The sequence below is a fragment of the Mus caroli genome, unplaced genomic scaffold, assembly GCF_978045245.1.
Source record: "Mus caroli unplaced genomic scaffold, Mus_caroli_1 scaffold_4, whole genome shotgun sequence".
In the NCBI taxonomy this organism is placed as follows: Eukaryota; Metazoa; Chordata; class Mammalia; order Rodentia; family Muridae; genus Mus; species Mus caroli.
Window position 1 is genome coordinate 41,589,673 of NW_028227259.1, and position 22,589 is coordinate 41,612,261.

Consider the following 22,589-nt stretch of genomic DNA (forward strand, 5'->3'; position numbering starts at 1 on the left):
CAGGACCCAGATTTGGTTTCCAGCACCTATGTGGTGACTTACAACCATCCGTAGCAGCGATTTCCGGGAGTTCAGTGCCCTGATCTGACCTCCAAGAGCACACAGCAATGTGATGCAGGCAAAAATGGCAACACATAAATATAAAAAAACATGCAAAAAGTTTTCAAAAAGAAAAGATTTTAAGCGGACTACTTTCTGGGTATGACGGCGTGGGATGTACGTGCCTTATCTGAGGAGCAGATGTATGTCTTAATACATCACATGCAACCAAACAAAGTGGTTTAAGGAGCCGCTGCAGACTTCAGCTAAAAACAGTGAAAGCGAGGGGTGAAGCGCCAGCCTTTCTGATGTTGAAACAGCTACTCTGATGCGCTCTCAAGCTGACTGTGTCTCTTTTCTCCCGGGCTGTTTATTTCTCTTCACACAGCACTTAGCAGAATGTCTTGCCTGTGGCATGTTATTATCTTGTTTAGGCACTGAGTGGACGCACACCTACCTTCATTCACGCTGAAGAAAGAAGGTGTGTGGTGGGAAGGGGGTGGGGCTGGAAGCCATGAGCCATTTCTTGGTACTTGGGATGCAATTGGGGCATACGCTGCTCTGCTCCGGGTGTTCGTATTAAAACCTGAGAGTATTGAAAACAAAAGTGTCTATCTCCATGACAGCCATCTTCTGCGTAAGGCATGCCTTTGGAAACATTGGTGAACTGCATTTCTAAGAGCTTGGTTACTGAATCATGTTTCAGCTGCAGCCTTAGGATTATTCAGAGCAAAGCTACAGCTCTCTCAGTGTTCTAATTAAAATATCAGGAGAATTTAAGTATTAAAGTTTATGCAAATCTAAGTGGTTTTAGTAGGACTATAACAGTTTTAATGTATTTTTTAGTGGAATCATGAAAGCTAAGACACAGAGGAAGCCAAGGACAGAGGGAAAGTTGGCAAAGCTCCTACTATGTGCAGGTGTACCTAGTAGGTGCACTTTGGTTTTGGTATATTTTAACTCAGACCTCAGAGAAAGCTCCAGTCATCATCACAATAACTTAAATGAAAGCTCAGAATGGTTAATGGAGTTTTTAAAATCACACTCCCAAATAAGAGTCTTTGCAGAGATGTCAGCCCAGGTCCTCTGACAGGTCCTGTGTCATCCTCACAGTCAAGGGTTGCCTCCTGGACCACTGCAGACAAGGTGCTGAACGAAGGCCGAGTTTCAGTCCTTTAGCTGTGGTTCAAAGCAATGGTTGCAAAGTACTGGGAGAAGTAGAAGTAGGGCCTGTGCACTGTGCAGTGTGCAGGCTGCTGCATGGGTAGCTTCATAGGCTGTGCGTATGTGCTAAGTCTTAGCAATTCTCCTGAGTGTAACATGATTGCTTTCCCTATTGCTAGTACCAGCCCCTGAATTTCTGACCCTTAGGACTGAGTACTTAGAGGTTCTGTCTGATCACATGAAGCATCCCACAGGCTTTTGGGAAACAGTCTTTTTATTTTTATTTATTAAAATAGATCACATCATTATAAAAGGAGCACCGAGCCTGGGAGATGGCTTTAGAGGGTCTAGGTGCTTGCTGACAGCCTGAGGCCTGAGTTCAGTTCCTGGGATCTATGTGGTGCGTAACTACAAGTTGCCCTTTCACTTCCGTGTATGCCTACTTCATATACATTATAAAGAAAGGGAGTTTGAAAATTAAAATAAGCACAAAGCTAAGCATCTAATTTTGCACCAATTTCATGTTGATAAAATAATATAGTATATGTATATACATGTTTATGCATATATATGTATATATAAATGCATTTTTCTTTCAATTCTTGTATAAAAACATAGATCTCAATGGAAAACAAAAGAGCACTGATAGTAAATTTCTAACACTCTGTGACCCTTCTTATATGGAACATCAGTGATCAATTAGTGCTCTCTCAGTATCCTGCAAAGGAGAAGACACATTGGCCCATATTTCATACCCAAGGAATAAATGTCCAGGAAAGCTAAAGAGCTTGCCGACTGTAACTAACCTCTGCTGACATCATTACAACCAGGCACACGACCAAATACTTCACATGTCAGCTTACTGTATCCTCCTGAGGCCAGAGCCTGGCTAATGTCAGCTTTCCAAACCAACTTCAACACCCTTTCTTCCCTCGTAGGAACCCTCCATGGTGCTGGCTAGTCCTTGCAAGACGGAAATGTTGTTTTCTGTGGAATTACATATTTTGTGGGCAGCTTTTGTCTTTACATACATCTAAAGGATGCACAACACAGCCAATAATTGCACGGTTCTTTTCAGTTTACAGATCAACTTTGTTAAAGGCATCTCATGTTTTCATTTTCTTTACAATAACCCTGAGAGATAATTACCACTGTGCTTAAAATATACCAACTAAAGCAAGCAAAAGGACCAGTCCCCCAGGCTGAGCAAAGCATCTCTCGAAAGCTTATAAGCCTGCAGAAGTAGCCCACCACTTCTCTGTGTTCTTGCTGCAGCCTCTCCTTGTCCACCTCTCTAAAAGATCAGTGGTTCACGGTGATTCTGTTCTCTATACCGATGTCCAACAGCTGATTCAGCATGAGAGAAAACATACCATGTCAGGCAGAGCTGGTATAGCCTCATACCTAGGTTGCCTCTGTACCTTAGTGCTGCGTGAACAGGCAGCACAGGTCTCCTGGGCCTTGTCGCAGGAGATTAGATTTTATGATGCTCACAATGTCTCTCAGGAGGGTTGTGCTTTACCTCATGTGCAATGAAAGCCTGTTTACAAGGTTCTACCTGGTAGGAGCGCAGCACACTTAACTGCCTGGCCATGACTCACCTCTAGGCGTCTCTCTCGGTAGCATCTGTTCAGTTTTCCTTCTCTCTTTTGCCCCATGCTTTAAATATTACAACACAGATCCTCAGAGAAAGCAAACCCCACACACTAGTGTTCTACAAGGGAATGGTTTACAAGAAGTGTGGGGTGGGGGTTGAGGTGAGCAAATATATCACACTCCACTGATTCTCTCTACAGGTTCTCCTCTGTGTCATTGTAATAGTGGAAGAATAGGGCTAAGGGTTGGTTACATTTTATGTTCTCCATTACTGTGGACTCGGGATAGACAAAAAGTCACATCCATAAACCATGGACCTTCCAGAATAACAACTGCTTTTCTTTAATATTCAGATTTTGTCTGTCAACTTCCAGAGAGGCCTTGGTGTGAAGCTCACCATCAAGGGCATGGGCTAGTTTTTCAGAATAATATCTCTCTGCCTTTAAGACCATGATGATTTATGCATTACCTTTGTCGTGGGGTGTATTCACTGTGATTTTTCTCAATAACCTCTCTAAGGCTAGCATGAATTATCTTCTTAAAGATTTGGTATGCAGTGCAGTTTTATGCACTTCCTTAAGAACTCTGACCCTGTGTAAAACTAATCCCAAATAAATTTTCATTTCTGAACACACTGTTTTGCATATGAAAATTTATCATGGCTGTACAATTGCTCTTGCGCTAGGCTTTATTTTAGAGGTCGTGTGACCGCAGGTGCCGTGAGTGAGTGTGGGAATTGGGTCCTGCGCATGGCAGAGGCTCCAGCAGCTCAGCTCAGACATGTTTCAGCTCACGTAGTGTGGGCTTTAATTAGTCCAAGTGTTCAGGATCAACTCCTGGGTCACTCACTAACTGCTGTTTCACTTTGCACACATCTCAACTTCTCCAAGTCTCATTTTCCTCATCTGTTAAAGGGGACCCAGGTCCAATAATAGCACTCTTCTGATGCGTTTTGGTGACAGATTAAATAGAAGTAAATGAGCCAATTTATGGTAAGTGCAGCGCATAATGTCTAGCACAAAGGGATTGCATGAAATCATCATTATTTTTATTAGAGATAGGGTTTATTAAAAGCCGAATTAATCTCAAATAAGCTTGTGAAATGTATCTCTATAAAACCCAGAATTTTCTGTTCTTGCAAAATTTCAAAGACGTCACTGAGATGTAGTGGAAAGAATGTGTGTATTGTGACCAGATGTCCTGCCTCTACGTCATGCTCTGTGATTTACCAGAGGCTAAGGTTTCCTGTTATTCTGAGGTCTGTGGGCTTTTGTTCGTAACAATGCATAATCCTGGTAGCTGCTGCCAGTGTTTGTCCTGAGGACACTGTCTGTGGAAACATTCTCCAGGGCTGAGTTTTCAGATGCTTAACTCCTTAAACCACTGCTCAAATTACATTGCAAAGAAGTCCAAGGAATAACAAAGGAAAGGAGTTAACAGCAGAGTGGACTTCCTGAAGGAGGGATGAATGAGAGCCCAGGATACTCTGACTACCCTACACCATACGCTCAGTGAAAAATGGTTTCTCTAGAAGGATGAAACTCTCCACACAGAAATGCTCTCTAGGCCATAAGGAACGAGTGCCGGCAAATGCATGTGCTAAATGTCTTTCTGTCTGTGGTTCCCAATATCTCTGCACTACCGTGTTCTTCCTGGATTTGAGAAGATTCCAATGACTACAGTCATAAGGGAGGTGGAGGTCTGAGGTCAGTCCAAGCAAGCAATATCTGGGCTGGGGACAAGAGTGAACAGAGTGAAGAGAGTGGGGCTCGTCAGTCACTATGCCGAAGACTTCCCACGTTTGAGTATTTCTACAGGTGAAGTTACAGTTGCTTACCATTTTAGTGAATATCAACTCATTGATAATCAGGGACAATAAAACCAGAGGGTTTCAAATCTGAAGGTGTTTTAGTACTAATTTATTCCTGAATTGATAGGCTAAGTTCAAGAGAATCAGGAGGCTTTCCAAATTACCACATGCAGTCAGGTTACTTGGCTCATCTTGAAGGAAGATTGGGAGTTACCTTGCTCAGCTTTTTGTCTGTTTGTTTGTTTTTTGTTATATATTTTTTCTTTTTGTCAACTTGGCACAAGTCAGGGTTTTTGGAAGAAGGACTTGCAACTGAGAAAATGCCTCCATCAGATTGTCCGTAGGCAAGCCTGAAGACCACTGTCTTGATAATTATTGCTGTGGGTGGGGAGGTGACTCACCTGAGTGCACATGGTCCTGAGTTGTGTACACAAGCAGGCTAAATAACCCATAAGGTGCAATGAGTAAGCAGTGTTCTTCCATGGCTTTTGCTTCAGTAGTTATCTCTAGATTTCCGCCTTCCGTTCTAGCCCTGACTTTCCTCAGTGATGGACTATGACCTTGGAGTTGTAAGCTGAAATAAACCCTCTTTCCCTCCAAGCTTCTTTTGATGAAAGGATTTTATTTTAGTAATAGAAGTCTTAACTAAGACAGAGACAGCAGTCAGACAAATTCAATTGTTCTTAAGATGGCTATATAATCTCTCTGGGGAACTTTCATATAGTTTCTACAGATAGTCGTAAAACAAACCATGCAGATGAATATTTTATTAAGTTGTATTTTTTTTTAGTTTGGATTATATGTATTTGTGTACCTATGTATGGATATTTGCACATGAATGCAGGAGTCTGCAGAGGTCAGAAGAAGGCAGTGGATATTCTAGAGTTTCAGTATCAGGCAATTGGGAGCTTTCTGATGTGGGTACTGGGAATTGAACTTGGGTCCTCTTCAAGAACGGTAAAGTCGCCTAACTTCTGAGCCATCTCTTCAGCTACTTAAGTACTTTTGAAGGAGATGAGAAAATGGAAGGCAGAGGATAGGTGGATAATTAATGTCTTCAAGAAATTGCAATGGACTAGGCATTAGTCTAAGTCCCTTATGCACAATGCTTCATTTAGTTCCCACTATTAAGCCCTCCTTACATTATAATAGAGGATATTGTGGAGTTGAGAAATCAGCCATCTTAGAGATGCTCAGATACTCACAGCCCAGGCAGCTCAGCTGAGATAGAGCCTCAATGAAGAATTATAACGCAAAGATACTGTTGTCTTCTTCTCCTCTCCTCCTTCTCCTTTCACCTCCCCTTCCTCTTCCCCTTTCTTCTCCTCTCCTCCTCCTGACCTCCTCTTTCTGACCTCTTTCTCCCTCTCTTCTTTCATCTTCTTTACAGAACATCTCATTAATTTTGAAAGCTATTTTATATTATTTTAACTATTTATAAGGTTTTGTGTCTGCATGTATGTGTGTATATATCTATCTCTATCTCTATCTATCTATCTATCTATCTATCTATCTATCTATCTATCTATTAGTACTTCTGGAGGGCAAAGGTGTTGGGTTAGCCTGAAACTACAGTCATAGGCAATTATGAGTCACCCAGTATAGGTCCTGAGAACTGAACTCATGTTCTCTAGAAGCAAGTGTCTAACTGCTGAGCCATCTCTCTAGTCTACAAGGGTGTTTCTTTTTGAGGAAGCTTTGGTGGATCTATATACTGGTATTGGAATAAATTTCCATACTCAGTTGAAGTCTCTTTCACTTGCTCCTCTTTTGGATCAGGGTCTAGAAATTTCCCCTTTATTTATTAATGGACATTTCTACCATGGCCTTAAGAGAAACATGGAAAGAAAAGGAAAATAAACAGGTCTTTACAAATCAATACCATGGTTGCTACCCTAAGGTGCTGAAATAGGTCTCAAGGAACATAAAATAGAAATCAGAAAAGATAAAAAAAAGTATTACTACTAGTACTTGTCATTGTGTAGAGCGTCTCAGAAATATCTTGCATTTGCCTGTCTCAAGCCACTGTGCATTTGATTGCAGTTCCTGTGACGATTGCTGGGTGTCTCTTTGTCTCCATTCTGGTGCCTGCTCACATTCTGGGTGCTTACCTGTCCTTCAGTGACCCTGCTCAGAAGTTTGTATCATTTGACACACTCAGGTGCAAGCCTCCTGCTGGCTCCTGATGAAGCAAAAGTGTCTTCCTACGTTATTTTCAGAAATCTGCAGCCGCTCCCTTTCTTCTCTGCTATGAAAGGATCGAATATTTAAAACAGGTAATTAGACTTTTCTAGTTGAATTTTAGTTCTGCCTAAGGTAGATGGCCCATCTGTAGAACACGTTGCTGCAGACTGGCTTACCAGGAAGTAGATCCTAAGCCATAGATTAGGAACATTGTGTTGATTAAATGTTGAGAGTCACCCTGAGAGTGGTTCTGAGTACCTCAAGAGAGACAGAAAAAAAAATGTCTTCTTATTTTAAGTGCAGATATAGGTCCAGATGGGGAGAGTGGCCTTTACAATTATTCAGAGTTGGATTGAGATGACCAGTCTTTTCTAGTTCTTATGCTATCATTTTTTGTTATAATTCATCCTGGAATGGTGTACAATTTTGGGAAAGGTAGTGTTCTACAGGTCAAGAAGCCCCTAAAAACTGAGAGTCAAAAGCTATGTATAACGACATTTCCAGAAGGTGAACACTACAGCTGTCACCAAGGGTGGAAAGTACACTAGTGTCTCCATAATCACTGGCATACCTTGTGTACTTGAGGAGTCCACTGTCAACATTGTTTATAAATTTGTCCATTCACGTCCGTTGAGAAGCCATTGTCACATGCAGTTAAAAGACATTTATTGTAAGGGTATTGCAGTTTGGAAGGTCAGTCTGGTCCTGTAGACAGAGGTAGGATTAGCCTTAGATGGCATTACAATTCTAAGGGAACATTGGTCAGTGACTGATGGCCCAGATGAAAGCAATGATCCTACATTTGCTGAGTGGTTCATCTCTGATAATCCTGGTAAGCCATATCCCTTGATTTTAGTAGCACACCAAGGGTGTGATGTGTAATGATACTATGTCTGATTAGCTGGAGTAGCCAGCTTGGGTCCTTGCAGGAGGTTGTCTCTGGAAAGGAGATTGAGTGGCATTCCTCCAGGACTCATTCCCACAGGATAGACAAGAAAACACCTAAGTGACTGACCTTATGATATGATAAGACAGGCAGTGTGCTTGCAGAAATCCACCATGACTTCTTTCTGAGAACTCTTTGCTCAAGCTGAAGCTGTGCATGCTAGAGCATAGCACACTTGCTCTGTAATCTATCCTCAATGGCTCAAGTGTTAGGATTTGAATCTGAAATGTCTCCAGTAGGCTCACGTTTTGGAGATGTCCTCATGAGTAGGTTGTGTTATCCTGGGAGACTGTGGAGCTTTTACTAGGTGGGACATAGTTGGCAGAAGTAGGCAACAAAAAACCTACTTTCAAAGGGTTATGCCCACCCCTTGCTTCAGTCACCCAGTTTCTGCTTCCTGGTTGGCCTCACGCACACAGCTGCTGCTCAAACTCCCATGCCGTAGACACCACTCTAGAGTCACCAGCATGGATTGAAAACCCTCTAAAATTATAAAACCAAATAAATTTGATGGGGGGACATTTTGAAACAGCATAGCATTCAGGCTGTGGCAGAGTATTTATTTACATGCTGCTTTTAGCCAGTTTTATCGTAAGAACTGGGAGAAGGTCCTGGAGCGATGGATCAGTGGTCACAAGCACTGGCTACTCTTCCAGAGGACCTGAGATCAATTCCCAACAACCACATGGTTCACAACCATCTGTAATGGGATCCAATGCCATCTTCTGGTGTGTCTGAGGACATTGTACTCATATACATAAAATAAATAAATAAATCTTAACAATGAAAAATTAAAAGGAAAATGCAGAGAAGAAGGATTGGAAAACATTCAGTTTGGCATAAAGACGTGTTTTTAGTTGCAGACTAAGCAGTTATAATTAAAGTGATTGATACGATTAAAGAAAAGCCAGGCACTTTGTTCTTGAAGACTAGGGCAGACATACCAAAGGCAAGAACACCTACAATAAGGCTACAGGGCATAAACATTTGAGAAAGCTTTCATTTAAAGGCAGAGAGCCACAGAGTGCCTGGGAAAGAGGTTTCTAAGGTTTATCCACCCAGGCACACTCGGAGTTCACTGTAGCTAAGGGTTACCAGGTACTTCCTCAAGCTGATAGCAGTGCTTCATGTAGTCTTCAATGTGATGGCGTTTTAGGCACAGAGAATGCAAGCTATAGGTCATGGATGTATGTTCTAAGGTTGAACAGCAAAGTCAGTGAGTCCAGGCAATACAGAGCCTTTTGATATTCACTGTAGGGAGTCCCTAAGCAGGCTATGCATGAAGTTAGGTAGGTGAAACCCATACTGAAATGCAGACCTTAGAATATTGAAGTTTTTGGCATCCTGAATAACTGCTGAGGAAAACTGAGGCACCAAGTAGAGATTGTAAGCTTGTAAGTTATAGGAGAACAGATGCCAATACTCTCTGAGCTCAAATCATGCTACCACTGGGTGTCCTTGATGCCTGGGCATAAGCTGCACCCAGCCTTGCTGCTTCTTTGTATACTGGCATGTACCTATCAGCCCCTACCACCACTACTGGTTGAGCAAGTTCTGCCTCTCTATTGTCCTCACCATGGGTGACAGGAATACTTCTGAAGCCAGTACCAAAACAAACACTATGCACTTTGCCATGCATGATAAACCTCTTTCCGTTGCAAATAACATATGGTAAATCAACTGAGTTACCTAAAAGTGGGAAACACATTATGGGAATAGAAGGCATATCTGTCATGCCCTCCAGAAAGCATATGCTCAGATGCAATGACATATACCCTATCAACTATTGTGGTCACAGAAACACACAAGTTAGCAACACAGAACAGAATTTGTGATCAGCCTAAGCCACATTGTTCCTCTATTTGAAGACATGGAAATGAAAACCTGAGACAATGATTCAAACCTATCGGTTGGCGTCATTTAGAATAATGGTAGCCAGTGATTAAAGGCATTGACCGGAGCCAGGAAGCCTGGAGCAAATCACTCTAGTCACTGGCGATCCCAGGATAATGTAACTTCTTCAATATTTAACCCCACCACTGTCAGAGGCCACCAGCACACCCTTGTTGCCTGCAAGATAACAGCTTTGAATCCCTTTCATCCTAAAAGGGCAATAGTTGGTTTGCACATGAACAGGCACATGTTCCTGTTATAAATTTGTGTTTTATACCCATAGAACCTCAGCCAGTATATGTCATTGCATCTGAGCATATGCTTTCTGGAGGGCATGACAGATATGCCTTCTATTCCCATAATGTGTTTCCCACTTTTAGGTAACTCAGTTGATTTACCATATGTTATTTGCAATGGAAAGAGGTTTATCATGCATGGCAAAGTGCATAGTGCTTTTCTCTGCTGCTTTCTCTGTAGTTCCAGGGCCCTCTAACATTTGTTCGCCCCTTTCTCACCTTCATCCTCCTCCATCTCACACTTAAGTTGCAGTTGATGACTGTACCTGTGTATTAAGAACATTTGGGCCCAGTCCATACTCATTCCTTCATGCTCTAAGGTCTAAAATCTATCTAGATATGTATGTTACTTTTGTTATTTGCTGTTGAGGTTTGAAAGTGTGTGTGTGTGTGTGTGTGTGTGTGTGTGTGTGTGTGTGTGTGTGTGAGAGAGAGAGAGAGAGAGAGAGAGAGAGAGAGAGAGAGAGAGAGAGAGAGAGAGAGAAAGAGAGAGAACAATGAGCAATGAAGGTTATATCAAAGAAAGGTTCCCAAGTGTTTGTTTCTTCACTGTACCAGAACATGTGCTCATCGCTTGGCTCATGGTACTGTATGAACATCAAATAAATGTTATGTACATAACCTTTTAGACAAAATATTGACAAAAGCCTCCCAAGAGTAGTATGTTTGGAAGTGTCAGGGTATCATGCAAACATGCCACATTATTGGTACAAAATACTCTGGTTTTAACTTTTAGAGGCAGATTGTCTATCTTTCAGGTCGGGCAGGTTTGAGTTTAGTCAAGAAACTGCCTGTCCTCATACTCTATCGGACTTTATCTGTGTGAGTATAATTGAAAGCTCTAGCAATGCTTATTTCTACAGGCAGGTGAGCTGACAGAGGTTCAGCCCAAGAAGCATTTGCAGGAAGGGATCCCTTTATGCCTTAGGCATTGTCCCAGGCACTGGGTATGGAGATTTGGCAAACTTTGACCTTTTCTGTCACCTTCAAGGGTGAGGCAATGCCTCTTTCTTTATTTTTAAGTTGGATGTACAGGCTCTTGGTTAATAAAGGGACTTAGAATTAGAGTTAATAATAGATTTCACTACTGATTTATCCTAGATGCTTAGGAAAAGAATTAAATAACCCGCTCTTCATGCTTCACTATTATAATGTAGATAGTAATGTTTATTTTCCAAGATTGCTGTGAATACAAAGTGGAAGAACACAGTACTGTACATGTTAAAATATCTGAAGTATTGGCTCTCCCTAAGACATTGTTTTGGATTTTCTCTCTCAACATCTAGCAACTTTATTTCTTTCTGTTTTTCTACAAAATTTAGCTTGTAATAATTTTAATCTAAATGAAAAATTTAAGTTTTTAATTGGGGATATATATTTGAAAACCACAAGATAAGAATGTGCAGTGCAGCATGGAGCAAATAAGTGCACACACTTTATAACTATGTCATTTGGCTGAAGGTGGAAGGAAGAATCGGAAGAGAATGGGGCTGAGAAAAAGCTCGTTTTTCCTATAAGCGTTCATATTTGTTGCTCATGTCCCACCACTCAGGAGGTCTCTGCTAACACAGAGTGTGTTACAGTGACCGTGTATCCATCTCTCTTGTCTCTGCTAACAGAGGGTGTTAACATGACTATATATCCATCTCTCTTTGAAGCATAACACACCTGGTTTCACAAGAGCTCCCTTTGTTCCTTGCCTCTTCAGAGTCCTTGTATAAACTTCTGGGATTGTGGATCTTGTTGGGTTTCTCAATAAAATGTATAAATAGTGCCTCCCTAAGACCAAAGAAGTTCCCATGAGCACCTTTCATGTAGCTCTGTCTCCCTATATGTTAATTCTTCACAATTCCCTACTTCGAAACTCTAGCCTCCAAACCCATCAGGGCAGAACAACTGAATAGACAAATCGTTTTTTTATAGAGTCAGATAAGCATGGCTTGAAGTCCTACTTAACCCATAAAGCAAGAGTTCATTATCTTACTTCCCTGTGTCTGTGCATTCTTATTTTTTATTGTTAGTGGGGTTCTTTGTACTGAAAGCTATTTGCAGAAGTGAACCTCAGCTGCATTCTCTTATGCTTATTCTTGCAGCTGCTGACTGCATAGGCCATTCCTCCTGCTCGGTTACAGCAGTTGTAAAACTACAGAAAAGTTCATCCCCCATGGAGCTGAGAACCCTGAGAGCCCATTGCTCCTCCCCATACACATCTCAACTTCCCAGGCCTTGCTATATCCCTATATTGGAAACAAATACACTTTTCTCTTGGGCTTACTGATTCTGCTTAGGTTTTAAATTTACAGTTGCATCCTTAGAAGCATAATACTACGGCCACCCCTGCAGATCGTCAATAGCTAATGAACACAGAATGTTTCTAGTCCAGGTGACTGCTGGAGCGTGCCTATCCACTTCTCAAGGCTGAGGTATTGAAAGATGCTAGAGATCACTAGGCAGAAGCAGATTGAAAAGGGTTACCGATCAATGCAAAGCATGCTGGAAAGTGACACTAGACTTGCTGTGTGTAGAATGCAAGGTGAATAATGGGAACATTATTATTTAGGGCTAAAATGGGCCTCTTAGAAAGTCTACAGAACACGGAAAGACCATGGATGCTATGGCTTTGGAGTTTGTCACTGGTAAGTAGAGATGTGTCAGAGACTATGTAGCATAAGTTTGGGTGACCAGCCCAGATATTGCAGGCCAGAAGGAGAATCTTGTGTTTTGTCTATCCTGGGATGGTCCTACACTGTTGAGGCTGGAGAGTGCTATTTTTTCTTATAATCCATCTTTTATTTTCAGCCTCTTTTTTTTTTTTGCCTTATATGAATGGGTGGAAAAGCCATCTTAACTTGCGTATCAACAGTGGCAATGGTGATTATGATGACAATGCTGCCTATGACTTTGAGGACTTTCTCAGAGCTTGTCTAAGCCTGATAGTTGTAGAGCAGTAACAATGCATATCTCAAACACTGTCTTAGTTAACATGAGCATGAAGTGAAGTGCTCTGTAAGTTCTCAGGGCTGTGCTGGGCCTGCACTGACTGCACAGCTCTCATGCAGGCTTCTTTCCCATTGGCTAGATTCTAAGATTCTTGTTGGTAGGATTTGTGCTTTGTGTTATTATAGAGCAAGTCCTATTAGTAGGCACAACTGATAATACAGCTTGTGTAATAAACCTATTCTCTACTGTACTCTCCTCATTCTAGATGACCAAGAGACTACTTAGAAAACACTGTGATTTGGCTACTGTGCCAGTATCTGTATTGCATCCCTTTCCTACAATGGCTTTGGGATTTAGGGAGCCAAAGATATGTATATGTACATGCTAGAAGGTTAAAGTGAGAAATGGCCTGGTGTTTTTAACCACTGTTCTTGCAGAGGACCTGAGTTTGGTTCTCAATACCCACATTTGGTGACTTAGAGCTGCCTGTAATGCTAGGTACAGGAAATCCAATGCCTCCAACCTTTGTGGGTACCAGTGCTCATATGTACATACCTGTATACAAACACATCTACATAAACATAATTTTGCAAGTAACAAAATCAACTTTAAAAATGAGGTTAAGGCTGGGCAGTGGTGGCAGACGCCTTTAATCCCTGCACTTGGGAGGCAGAGGCAGGCAGATTTATGAGTTCAAGGCCAGCCTGGTCTATAGAGTGAGTTTTAGGACAGCCAGGGCTATACAGAGAAACCGTCTCAAAAAAATGAGGCTAAATGTGAAATAACATCTGCTACACTCTGGATATTTATGATTAGAAGAGATGAGAGCCAGATGAAGGGTGGCCTGCAGTCTCAGTTTTACTGGGTCCTGCAATGGGCTTCCTGCTCTATATCCATCTCTCTGTTCTCCTACTCATGCCAATGAATGTTGTGCCAATCCTTGGTCTACTGTAGGGTGCTTGTTGTAAATTCACAGATGTAGATCCAGGAAAACCTAACACTGTTCTAGATAATTCCATACTAATGTCTTCTGTGATGGCAATTCAGCAGCTATGTGTGCTGTTTCTGGGACTTCCATGTATGCTTTAACTCCACTATGGTAAGTCTGACTAGGAGAGACTATGTTTGTAAGGCCTATTAACTATGATAAACATAGTTCCATAGTAGTCACAGGTATTCTGTGTACTTGACTAAACCTAACCTAATGCACACATATCACATTCTACTTATAATATGGTTCTTATGTTTATGTAAGCCTTTATTTTGTGGTTTTTATCATTCCATAGCTTCACAGGCACAGAGAACATACTGAGTATAGCAGCCAATTCCATATATTCATAAGATGACATTCTTGTCCAATGTTCAGTAGACTTCTTTTTTTCTTAAAAATATTTGCATTTGTGCTAGGGTCATTTCACAAGGACAAGAGTAGATACTAAAAGATACTTAGTCCCTCTGATTAAGACCAGAAAACCACATCTGAGTGCTTCTTGTAAGTACCAGGGCATATGTTTCTGTGGTCAACCACAGCTATCATGTTCTCAAAGCCTTGTTCATAGATGTATGTCCATGGGGAAAGTAGAGGTTAGAGTTATGTCACATGATGATGAACTTGCCTCTGAGTCAGAATTAAGCTATGAACATATCCAAGGATACACCAGTGCATACTGATCACTCCTATGCACACACACCCCCACACACACACACACCCACACACATGAAAGTTCAACCATGGAAAATTGAATTGTAAGTATATTGCACAGAACTTTAAAATCAGATGTTAGGCTTTTTGTGTATACTAGCCCTCCTTGACAGAGGTGAGAAAGTCATGGGAGGAAAATGTAGGAGCCCAATATTTTTAGTCTTTGTGTTGGAATGAGGATAATATAGGAGAATGTGTGATTTTTCTTTGACATATAAATTTCTTTCCTTTGACATATGCTCACAAATGGTAATCACATTTCTAACCTCTTAAAGAACACCCCCACCATTTACATATTGAACATACTAGTTTACATTCTCATTGATGTTTTGCCCATATTCTCTCTGAGACTTATCTGTCATCTGTTTGATAATAGCCATTCACCAAGACATAAGGTGACATCTCACTGTAGTTTTATTGGCAGCCTCTGATTTATTTGTTATTTTTGTGTCCCTGTGGCAAAATATCTGACATGAAGCTTAAGGAAGGAAGTGTTGGTTTATAAATTCAAAGGGCTTCAGTGCCTCATGGTGAACAAGGCATGGCAGGACTCAAAGTAATGAGAGGAGGTGGGGAAGGATCTTCATGTCATAGCAGGCCAGGGGGCATCGGAAACAGGTCAGAACCAGGGTCTGAGCTATAAGTATACTGCAAAGACCTATTTCTAGTAACTCAGCTCCACCAGCCAGCTCAGTCTCATGACGGTTCCACAGCCTCTCAACAAAGAGTTTAAAGCATGAACTTATAGAGAACATTCCATATTTAAGCCATAACATTCAGCCCTTTGTCCCCCCAAATCTTATGGATATTTCATGACACATGTGGTTCAATTCAAGACTCTTCGTAGTCTTTACATTTCTGATAATACTGTGCCCCTCTAAGCAGTGAGTCCCTGCAAAGTCAAAAACAAACAAGTGAATTTCCAGTAGGCAATGACATAGAATAGAAACCCATATTCCAGAAGAGAGTGACAGGAGGATGTGACAGAATGATAACAAGCCAGCAAACGTTAAATCCTGTCATCACATTTCCGGTAGCATCACTGTGACATGATCTTAACTGAGCCCCATCAGATGTGTGCAGTCACATTTCAATGACAGGATAGCTTTATTGTATGCCACATCTTCATGGGTCAGATTCCACCAGACACCTGCTGTTTGCGTTGGTATATGGTCCATGTTCCTAGCATCTTTTTCTACTCTCTGATCGTGCTTGCAATTCTGGCTTTACTCTCACATGTTCACACACAGTCAGTTTCAGACCTTCCTAAAGTGACTCTGACCCTGTTTTGTATGTGGTGGTCTTCTGTTTTTTGTTTTTTTTTTTCTGGAATCTTGGTGCAACACTCCATGACCTGGAAACGCTTACGTTCTGTACGCCCACAAAACATAGAGTGTCCCAAGTCTCCCAGAGTAGCATTGCCAGTCAGCAAAGAAGTATTAAAATGTGAAGCCATGGAGGAGGGCATTTCCGATTCAAGCCATAGAATGTGATGGATAGTCATGTGAATTTTCATAGAATTTTTGATCATTGTTAATAATGATTTATCCAGATGATTATTTCACTTTTATATGGATTATTATTTACTGTATTGATTTCTTTTTAACTGTTTGAGCTCCTCATATATCTTGGATATTAAGCACTCATTAGATACAGGACTTTCCAACTGTTTTCTCCTATTTCTCTTGTCACCTCTTCAATCTGTTGATTATTGTCCTTGATGTGAGGAAACTTTTACATTCAATATAGTACCATTTGAGCCTTGTCATTTTGTTGCCTATGTTTTAGGGGTTAAATGCAAGAGACTATCACTTGTTCTGTAACTAGATGCTGTGGCTTCACATTTCTGTTAGTACAAAATTAAAAACATCCTTGGCTATCAAATAAGAGGTTAGGGAACATATACTACTACCTGCAACAGGAAAGGAGAGAACTGGAGAGCTGAACTCATTTATAAAGCAATGGCCTTTCAGCAAAGAGGCTTGTGGATCTTCCTCTAGAAGGTTACATATTCATGTCTGGAAGCAGTTTAAGAGCAAGCACATTCTTAGGCAGATTCAGTCCAGGAGTCCCTTTCTGAGTATGCCCAGTTTAAGGGTATGGCTTCAGAAAGATGACAGACACATTTTGGGACATGCTTAATTCCAGATCATGGAGCCCATGTTTGAAAGGTTCAAAGGAGAGAAAGGAGAGTGTCGGAACATTCTCAGCTGATGTAAAGATGGCAGGCTGACATGCCCCTGTATAGTCTCAGGGTTCTACAAAATGGTGTAGCTGTATCAAAGAAAAGGGTGCTTAGAATGAGCACTTCCATGATCTCCACAAATGATTGCCCATAACGGTTCTCACCTACATTAGTGGCTTATCAGTACTATTTCCTCCCACACTTCACAGTACAAGTTGTTAATACCATGAGCTGTGTTTTGTGTATTTTGTTACATACAGAGTTAATTGCAATGCATTTGGAGATACATCCGTACCTTCCCACTTTAGACAGTGCCTTGACTGTCACTGAGGTTGAGGGTTAATGGTTTCAATAAATATTTAGAAATGTAGATCCTGAGCCTCTATGCTGTTATTTGGTAGCTTGGGCCAGAGCTGTAACTTAAGCTGCCATACCCAATCTCCTGTGTTATAGCTAAATTTAGGACAGCTCAGAAATTTTATCTAGTTGGTACATATTTCCAAAAACACAACACAATGAAACTGAAGCAAAGACAGAGGGAAAGGGAGCTAGTGTCTTCAGTTCTCTGTAGATTGTTCTCTAAATTATATGTAAATGAACTCTAGTTTTCTAGGTGTGCATATTTACGACTTTCCAGAGGCAACAGATATTTCTGGATAAATGATGAAGGGATAAGGATTTGGGTGCTTAGTCGACAGTATGAACACCTGTTTCCTAGTCTTCTCTCCCTTAAACATGTGGTAACACTTTCAATGGTAATGGTTTCTAATACATACAGCCTCTAAGGCTTATCTCTGAATACATTATGTAAAATTTTACTGCACTTAAATTCAATAGTCTAAGTAAGCCCCTTTCCTTCTCCTGTTCTGAAAATAAAAGATGGAGGTCATTAAGTAAACTCAGGTTTATCTAAGGTTTTAGAACAGTAACAACCACATATGCATGTGCACAAAAACATGTACATCCACATAGACGTACTCATATTTGCACACACATATGTACACACACATGCACACCCTCATGAATATACTTATAGATGCTCTCATATATACATACACATATGCACACATACATGTACCCATACATACACACACATGTACACACTCACACATTACACATTCCAATGTATACACTCCCATGCACACCCACAAGCAAGCTTTGGATTGTTCTGAAAGGATGCTTTTATCATTGGCTTACCTATGTTGCTTTGAGTATTTGACATTGGATCTTCTGGTCTACGAGCTAATTTTTCCAGAAGTAAAAGTAATAAAACCATCACAATGTATTTTTACATTTTAACATCCATCTAATCTCTCCAAGCACATTTGGTTTTAACTACAATGCACAGTAAGTTACCTGTGCTGAATGGGATGTCGTTTCTCCTTTCTAGAAGGTGAAGGGTGCATGGGAATCAAATGGACTACTGTGACTTGGGGCAGGAGAAGATAAGAAGGAAGATCTACCTCACAGAAAAATGCTTGCCCACCCCCCCCACCCCCCGGAGCAGTGCAGAAGAGAATTAATGTGTGAATGTATGAAATGAAATGCATATGGAACAGACTCCTCATCTGAATTTTAAATACATATAACTAGTGCTTATCCTGGAGAAGAAACAATTTGGACAGTAATTTCAAAATCCACAGTATAATCTCAAATAATGCTTATTGTTGGTCTTCTATTGGTTTTCTACATTGCTGAGATAAAATCCAGGACCTTCTTGGGTCAAACAAGTGCTCTGCCCTGGGTTTTATTTCTGCTTGTTTGTTTACTTCTAGATCAAAGCTTCCTCAAAACTTGTGATCCTTCTCCCTCAACCTCCCAAGTGCTGGGATTACAACTGTGAACTCCTTGACCTTTGATAGAACACACTTTAATGTGATACCCAGCCATGCAGTAGCTTCAGAAAATTTTTCCAGTGCCTTAGATTATGTGCAAAGTGTTCACTACATGAACACCCAGAGAGGCCCATGCATGCAAGATGGATTCTGTTGAGGTACTGGCCGCTGACCTGAACCCATATTCTTCTAAGACCATGAGGGTCCTCCTGCTGTTACTCTGGACCATATCCTGAGACAATTGCCCACGGACCCCAAGGCTTTAGGGCAATTTACTCTGCTTTGTTTCAGCTCCCCTTCAAAAGAAAACACTAGGTTCCTGGATATTGAATAAGTGTATACTTGGGTTTCAGGTTTGAGTGTTGACCTGCACTTACAAATAAAAGATTTTCAGATCGCTCACTTTCTGTACCATAAAAATGAAGAGATACTTTCTGCCCTATCATAGAATATGTAGTAATGGGGAACATAGGTAGCCCCTGATATTTTCATGCAAGTTATGTGTGTATCAACACCAAAGCCCTTTCATGCACCCCCCACACATGGTTGTGGGGTCACTGAGGAATGAACTGACATTGCTTATGAGATATGACCACAAGTATTGTGAGCATACAAAATAGGCCATTGATTTCTTTTTCGCTCTCCAGAAATTAATTTGAGCTCTGAGCACTTACTGGTTCATACACACTGCAATTGTAGGCCTTGGGCAATTCTTTTTGCAAGGCCCCAAATCTGCAACCATGAGTAGGAATCAGGAGGAATCTGTTGCCATAAGTATGGCATGAGTGTTCTGATGTGTGACAAGCAGGGGTGCGAGCTGGCTGGGCAGGGCTGACAGTTTGCTCATCTTTATTTGAGGTCACCATAGCCTCCCTTATCATAGGGTGCAGTGATACCCTTAAGACTTTTCAGAGAGAGCCAGAGTCCAGTATTTCTTGCATCATCTCACAGGGGGCTGGAAAGTCATATCCACACTGGCCAGTGGTTTTCTTAGATGTGAAATGGAAGACACAAGAACAGAGCAGGGTAGAATGCTTTCTCCTTGTCAAAGCATTGCTTGAAATGATATTTTCTTCATTTTACAAAGAAGTATTTTTCTGCTTCTTTTCACTTTATAAAAGGTGAAGTATGGGAAGTTTCAAAGGTCAGATCGATGAAGTTGCCTTATCAATACCCTGATAGGGAATGAAACCAGTTTTACAGCCGTACCAAGGTCTGTTTCAATATCCCCTGAGTTGAGCTTCTCCCCACCCCCAATCCTGTGGTAAGAGGCATAGCGCATACATCTGTTTCCTTGTGACCATTAAATAGACAGTCATTTCTCTACGAACAGGCATACATTTAGTCTTGGCCTCTGCTATTTTTGACCTTGGACAAGCTCCTTAACCTCTCCACCCTCCCACCTCCTGTTTGCAAACCGTAGCTCACAAGAGCCCCTGCCCCAGAAAGATGCTGCCAGGTGTGCAATCTCATATGGAGTGACTGTCACTGTGCTTGAGGCTTAGATAGGGCTGTACAATCATGACATTGCTATTATGTTGTCAGTGTCATTAGCAAGCTGCTCAAGCTTGAGGGGGCTCTCAAAGGTCAACTCCCTTTCCCTCACATTTCTTTCTCTCTCTCTTTAAAACTAGGAACAATGAGCAGAGATTTCCATTTCATAGAATGAAAAATTAGTTTCAGATGAGTCCAGGGACATCACACAACATGCTGAGTTCTTAAGTTGGAACATGAGAAGAAACACTAAAATACCCTTCGCCCTCTGCATACAAACCTCCTTACCTGTGGCTGATAACACTTAACCCTCAGTGCAACACTAGCATCCTCATATCATGCTCTGGGCTTTTAGAAATGATTCCAGCTTGAAATATGTCATGCCTTGGAGAGAGCATCTGCCACAGGTATTCAGCTATCCTTTCTAAATCTGGCTGCATATCCAGTAGCGCAGTAGCCTGAGCCACTACAACAATGAACTCTATTGCTCCTTGGAGAGCTAGAAAGAAATGAATTCATTTTTATTTGAAATACATTTTGCCCCATTAGACTTACCAAAAAGGAACATGCACATAAGACAACACATATGAACAGACATATGTGTGTATTTGGATACACACACATACACCTACACACACAGGCTTGATTGCAGAGACATGAGTACTCTCATAAACACACAAACACACACATGCACACACAGTTGAGCACCACCAGGAGAAGGACCATAATCTAGTTACTTGTAAACATCGTGAGAATAAATGAAGTGAAGAAGAAGTATAAAGGAAGGAGTTGGGGGGACGGTGGCACATGAGCTTGGAAGCAGTCTCTACTGAGCTATTTCTCCTATTATAGCAATGCTGGATTGGAGGCAGTTTTGCCTATGGTGTAGAGCAGTCCTTTCTCTAGTTCTTCTTTGAGAATATTGCTTGAGAGAGGTTTGCTACTCCAAAAATACAGTGCTAAAAATGTCAAGCAACTCACGCTCACTAGATCTGGAAGGTGATGGCCAGTTGCACATAGATCAAGCTCTGTATGATGATTTTGCTTATAAGGGTGGCAAAGAAGAGTGGTCTTGGCTACAAGAGATTGGGGTTGGTTTGTAACTAGTTTAGAACTTGCAACTCACATCTAGAAAGGACATTTTCAGTTCATCCTGTGTGATAATTATTGACCAGGGCCTGTCACATTTCCTAATACAAAGCAAAACTCAGTAAGCATTGGTACACAACTGCAGATAAAGTATTATATAGTAGTGACCAGTGGATCTCAGAGCCTGGAGGAAAGATCATATAGACAGAATAAGGTCCAATAACAGAGGTACTTACAAGATGCAAAAGATGTGTACATTGATACATGGATCTTTCTTTGGGGGAGACAGGAGGTAATAATAATTACACATTAAGGGTAATAACTAGGCTGAACAATCAAAATTCAATAAGAGTTTACAAATGCAGTGTGGGACACTTATGAAAAAGGGAAGTGCTCACTGAGGACCAAGTATGCAAGATCCTGGTGGCTTTGGAAAGCTTCAATAAGCCAATGGGAAGCCAGGGAGAATTTGGGTGGGAGGTAGTACTAGAGAGGTACTCAGGACCAAGTCACAATCTCCAAGCCTCTTTCCCTCCATAACAAGCCACATGACTCTAAAACTCCTTACTTGCTCATTTCTCAGATAAATCACTTGTGTGTCCAAATGCATCATAACCTTGTGTAGCAAATGCTTCTGATCAGGCCACTGGACCTCAGGAATGTCAGCAGGAGCAAGTTATCTCATTAATGAGCAGGAGCTCATTATCTCCAACTTTGTGTACTTTACTCAGCACGGTGGGGTGTGTGTGTGTGTGTGTGTGTGTGTGTGTGTGTGTGTGTGTGTGTATGAAGGTTGAAATAGTTAAAAAAATAATACAGATCTATCAGCCATCAGAAAATCCAAAAACTTAATTTCTACTCCCTGGAGTAGAAAGAATTGCCCAGCTCCTTGCTTCATTTGAACAGCTATTTGGTTGCCTGTAACTTTCTACCCTAAGTTAGTATACCTTGTATTGGTCACGGGTTTGTTTTCTCTCAACTCTTTCTCCTTTTCATGATTAGACACTTGAAAGTGTCTCTCCCTATCAATTCACTAATTTATATTTCTTTTTATTCAAGCTTTGTTTCAAATTTTATTTCTAATTAAGACATATCACCTGTATAAAAAGCAAACAGTAAATTATATAATGAGGGGCTGGCCATATGGTTGAGCAAGGTTTGAGCTGTCTCAAAGCTCTGATGACCTGAGTTTGACACCTCAGTTCCCTTAAAGGTGGAAGGAAAGAACTGATTCCAAAAAGTTATCCTCTTACTTTCACATGTGTGCTGGCATAAGTGCTCATGTGTGCGTACACACACACACACAAACACACACTCAAACTAATTCATACATACATATGCACATAACAATATAAACTTTAAAACTGAAGGAAAGTTATATAATAAATATAAAAATTTAACTTCTATATATTCATG